The 5063-nt window shown below is 37.0% G+C and overlaps 1 pseudogene across 1 annotated transcript; it reads right to left on the bottom strand.

Moving 5' to 3' along the window:
* Window positions 1–296: 296 nt before the first annotated feature.
* Window positions 297–3761, bottom strand: LOC147277300 (7-deoxyloganetin glucosyltransferase-like; annotated as a pseudogene). Its single transcript, XR_015123854.1, has 2 exons — window positions 3121–3761; window positions 297–1503 (listed from the first exon to the last, which is right to left on the bottom strand). The product of XR_015123854.1 is annotated as a 7-deoxyloganetin glucosyltransferase-like (transcript).
* Between the last annotated feature and the right edge of the window lie 1302 nt (window positions 3762–5063).

Raw genomic sequence — 5063 nt, 5'->3', positions numbered from 1 at the left:
TCTCTAGCATTATTACTTCAAAATATCAATTTTTTTTGTGTATGCACGTCTATCTTTTGTTGTTTAATAAGAATTCTGTTTTACTATTTATTTTTTAGAAAATGCTAAATTACAGGTTACTCCCCGCTTTTTGGGTGTGTCTTTAATATTGTGCATTTTATTTCAGTTTTTGTTTAATATATAAGGGTATGCTACATTCATCAAATATGTTCTCCAAAAATTTGTTCACCAAATTATGTGGCTCTATTTTATTTATTTAAGTTTGGGCAATGCTACATACCTTACAATCAATTACATTTACCAATGAAAGGACAATTGCTAGCTTCCGTTAATTTATTGTACAAACAATGTCAAAGGAGCACACATGAAGTGGCATTTACATAGTTGTGAGAGATCCATCTTGCAATCTACAATTTCCTTTTTCTTAATTTGCTTGTCCAATTAATGGAGGCCTAGATGGCTTATCTTGGTGATGTTTTTAGTCCATCATGACCTACATGTCACTTTTCCACTAATTGTTGCCTTCAATAATCATCTCCATTACAAATTCTCTAAACCAGTAGGCTTAATTAGCTTGTTTGAGCTGCTTAATCAACTCATCAAAGTTAGTGTAAGAAGACCCATTTGGTGTTGTCGCTGCTTCTGCCTTCTCCTTCCACTCCTTACTCTTTTCTCTCATCTCTTTCCCTCTCTCACCCTCCATCAACTCTCTCAAAACCCCCTCAACCTTCTCTCTCTTCACCTCTGCATCAATCTCCATCCCAATCCCCCACTCTCTACATGAATAAAAACAATTGGTTTGTTGCTCAGCAAAAAAAGGCCAACAAATCAATGGCACCCCCTCACAAATGCTCTCCAGCGTTGAATTCCAACCACAATGTGTCAAAAAGCCTCCAACAGACTGATGCCTAAGCACTTTCTCTTGTGGACACCACTTCACAAACAAACCTCTACCCTCTGTCTCCACCATGAAATCACTTGATATGACTTCTTCTCCTCCATCCACAAGGTTTGGCCTAATGACCCACAAAAATGGGTACTCACTATTAGCAAGCCCCCAAGCAAACTCAGCCAATTGGTCCTTAGTCATTATTACTAGGCTCCCAAAGTTCACATAGACCACAGATTGAGGCTCTCTTTTATCCAACCAATCCAAGCACTTGATATCTTCCTTCCACAAATTTGACTCAATGGAGTCCAAGTCATTGGGTGTCCTGATCAAAAGGTGGTGCTGAAGCAGTGATAGTGGGCCAATGGTGTTGACCTTGGGGAACTTGGTTTTGATCACATCCAAGACTTGATGCTCCAATTCGTCGAATGTGTTGAGGATTACAGCTTTAGCTTTTGTAGCAGTCTTCATTGCTTGCAAGTTGTAGTTGAACATTGTGTCTTCACGATTCGTGGTTCGGAGGAAAGTGGGGAGATCTTTCAATCGAATTCCTTTCATTGCCGGTATCCAATCAATCACAGTATCAAGAAAGCCATTAGTTAACTGGTTATCATCTGCACATGATTAAAATTAACCAGTTGTTCAATTACATTCTGCATTATGAAAATCCTCCAAATTAACACAATTCCATATATATAGGACGGGTAAGAATCTACTGCGGATAAACAGTAAATAAGCATGAATGCGGACGCTGACATAGTACCGACACATCATGAACTGGCTGCAGCACACGAAATCAAGATGTACTGCAGTCAGTTGATGATGTGTCGACACCATGTCCGTGCCCGCATTCATGCTTATTTACTGTTCATCCGTATTAAAGTATGCCCCTCAATATATATATATATATATATATATTCTTACTAGAATTATTCTCTGAAGCGGTTAATTACACTTTTTTTTTCTTTTGCGGATTTACAACACCAATATTCATTGGACGGAATTTTTTTTTTTTTTTTTTTCATTACTGGAAAGCTTCATGCATCAATTGGTGTCAATTTCTCCCCATTTTTTTTTTATCTCATTCCAACAGGGTTTAATTAGGGGAGGAGCCAGAATAATTCACCCGACACCACAAAAAATGCAAGGGTTTTAGATATATAGAAATTTGCAAAGATGAAAGAGAGCAAGAGGAAGAAAAACTCGCTTGGCCATTGTTTGTGTTGCATTGCAAGAGCGTTAAAGGGAGATTAGAAAGGTGCGAAGCCGAAAAATTGATATTAAGAGAGGCCCTAGAATTGAAATAATATTAGCAGCTGAAATTTTTGAAAAAATTGCTTAAAAATAAAAAATTTTCAAAATATATTTATGTAGAATACATTATTTTATTAGAAAACTATTGAAAAGTCCCTACAAATTTTTAGGAAGACTTAAAAGTGAACATATATTTTTTTTAACTCAAAAGCCCCTTAAAATACGTTGAATGATGCACGTCCCATTTTAACAAAACAATACCGAGCACTCGTATAATAGTTTCAAGTGTTATTTATTGCAAAGCAACAAATTTTTTTTCCCTATTTTCTACATGTTTATTGATAATTTCTTTTTTGTTGTTGGATCTTATTTGAGTTTAGGCATGCATGATTTAGTATGTTTTAGGGAATTTATGAGGTTAATATTAGAATTTTAAGTTTTTTAAAAGGATATATATATATATATAAGTGTAACTGCACTGTGAAAAAGTGCTACTACAATGTAGTACTAATTTAGCGCTCGACACATTTTTTTGTCTTTAAGCGAGAAAATTCTCCGTATGATGATTTTTGAATAGATAAAAGAAAGATTATGGGTTTTTCAAATGAAATCCATATTTTATTTTGTATAAAGTTTTTTAAAGCAAAAGTTGATCTACCTCTCCCACTGATTGATCAGTATCACTACGTCCAAATGCAGTTAACTATTTATTTAGTATCACTACATCCACATGCAGTTAACTGCATGTATTAAGATGTACATTAAAGTAAAAAAAAAAAAAATTGAATTGAAATTAAAATTTTGAAAGTGATTAATTTTGTATACAAAATTCACAATTTGGTTTCTTGAATAGAGAAACCCGGCCAAATAATGAATAGTAATATATCAGTGATACATATTAATTCTTGAATTTGAATTAAAATGAATTTGTGAGCCGTAGATATATAGACATAGTTAGAATTGAGAATCTAAGATACCTTTTAATGGAAAATAGCCTCTTTGAAGTAGGTCTTCAAAGTGAAGATAACCCAACATACCACAAGCACTAGGAGTAAAGAGAAGCACTTCCGGGATGTCAAACTCTTGAGCAACTTGTAAGGTGAAGCCCATGACTCCATCAGAAACAATACAGCTGACCTTAGGCACATCTGATGAAGCATTATTCATCAGTTTTGTTATGAGGTCTCTGAATGAACGCAGGCCATCAACTGGCATCTTCTTGCATAGCTCCGGCAGGTCGAGTATCCCTCGTTGATTCGTGGGTGGCAAGCCATCCAATATCGTCTCGAACCGGAAGTGCTTTGAGCCCTTGAGGGTGTCTTGACCACTGGATCTGGCCACGCCATAGTAGTTGAACTCTGTGTGAACGAAGGTGATGTGGAAGCCTTGGAAGTGGAGAAGCTTTGCAAGTTTGAGCATTGGGTTTATGTGGCCTTGGGCTGGAAGAGGAATACAAACAGCATGGGGCTTCATAGACTGCATTTTTAATTTTCAACAATTTTGGCAAATGGAAGTGCAGTCTCAAGAGCCAAGTCTTGCAATGGCAAGTATATATACATAGTTTCTTAACATGGGAGGAGTCTCACAAATCAATATAAGACAAGCACATCCGCACATAACTAAGGATGTATGCTGCTTCGACCAAAAAAAAAAGGATGTATGCTACTTTTTAAGTATTTATAAAAGAAAGCTTAATTTGTCCATCAGATTTGTAGAATTTTAGAGAATGAATTTTAGAGAATAAATTTTAGAGTAGTTTATAATTTTTAGGACACATTAAACTCGTATCTTCACAAAGGAAAAACTAATAATTCCAACAGCCGAGATTTGGCCGAGTCCAAATCTGTTGTCACCAAAATCCATGTGTCCTCCCTGTCACCTGTCTATTTGTTTGACACATGGCCTCCCTTTTAACAGTGAGTTATCTCTATTAATAAATGCTATGAACTTTTATTAAAAAAATATATAAAAAATCCCTTCATTCCCCCACCCCTCTCTCTTCTCTCTCTTCCTTCTCCCTGTGCCAGTCACCCTCTCCGATGACTGGCAGTGTTTCCAGCGGCCAATGGCCATGAAATCAGTCCCATTTTCTTCCTCTCTTCCTCCTCTCTCTCCCCTGCCCCTTCAATCATCCAAAAAACTCACAACAACGGGAAGCTGCGGAAGCACTCTGCTTCGATTCTCCGTCCACGGTGGTCGGTTGGAGGATCCAACCCCACCGTTGTGCTCGCTGTGACAAGAGGGAGCTAATCCCGGTGGTGCGGCGCCGTAGATCGTCGATGGAGGCAGTCGGCGTTGATTCGGGTTTCAAGGTTTTTTGTGAGTTTTCTGGCCGGATAATCGAAGCGGCAGGGGAGAGAGAGGAGGAAGAGAGGAAGAAAATGGGATAGGTTTCATGGTCATTGTGTTAGTTCTAGGAATTTATAATTGGTTTTTCCTTGCCAAAACCATTGTAATTATTTTATATTTGCCACATTCAACAAGCTCTATGATAGAATTTACAATTAACTTATTAGAGTTTGTTTTGGGATGAAAAGATCAAGATTGGAGAATCAAAGCAAGTGGACTAAGGTAAAATGCATCTCATGCATAATTTTTTATGTATAGTGAGTTAGTCCCTTACATGTTTAAAAATATATGCTTTCACTCATAAAAGAAACATGTGTCGTGCACATGAGGTCATTTTCCTCAATTTTTATTTCACACACTCACACACATGTGCACTGTTTATTATCTTCCTCAGCTCACTCACGCACACACCATGTGGATATTCCTTAGCTGAAAATATTTATTTCCTCTCTTATCTCAATCCACATCATCATTTTCATCAACAAACCAGCTTTGGATTATTTTCTTGGACATTCATTTTCTTGATGTCATAGGTCCTTGCCAAAGAGGTTTCAGTCTAAAAAACATGCAA

The sequence above is a fragment of the Dryas octopetala genome, chromosome 8 (assembly GCF_963921425.1).
Source record: "Dryas octopetala chromosome 8, drDryOcto1.1, whole genome shotgun sequence".
In the NCBI taxonomy this organism is placed as follows: domain Eukaryota; kingdom Viridiplantae; phylum Streptophyta; class Magnoliopsida; order Rosales; family Rosaceae; genus Dryas; species Dryas octopetala.
This window is presented reverse-complemented; position numbering and strand designations above follow the sequence as displayed.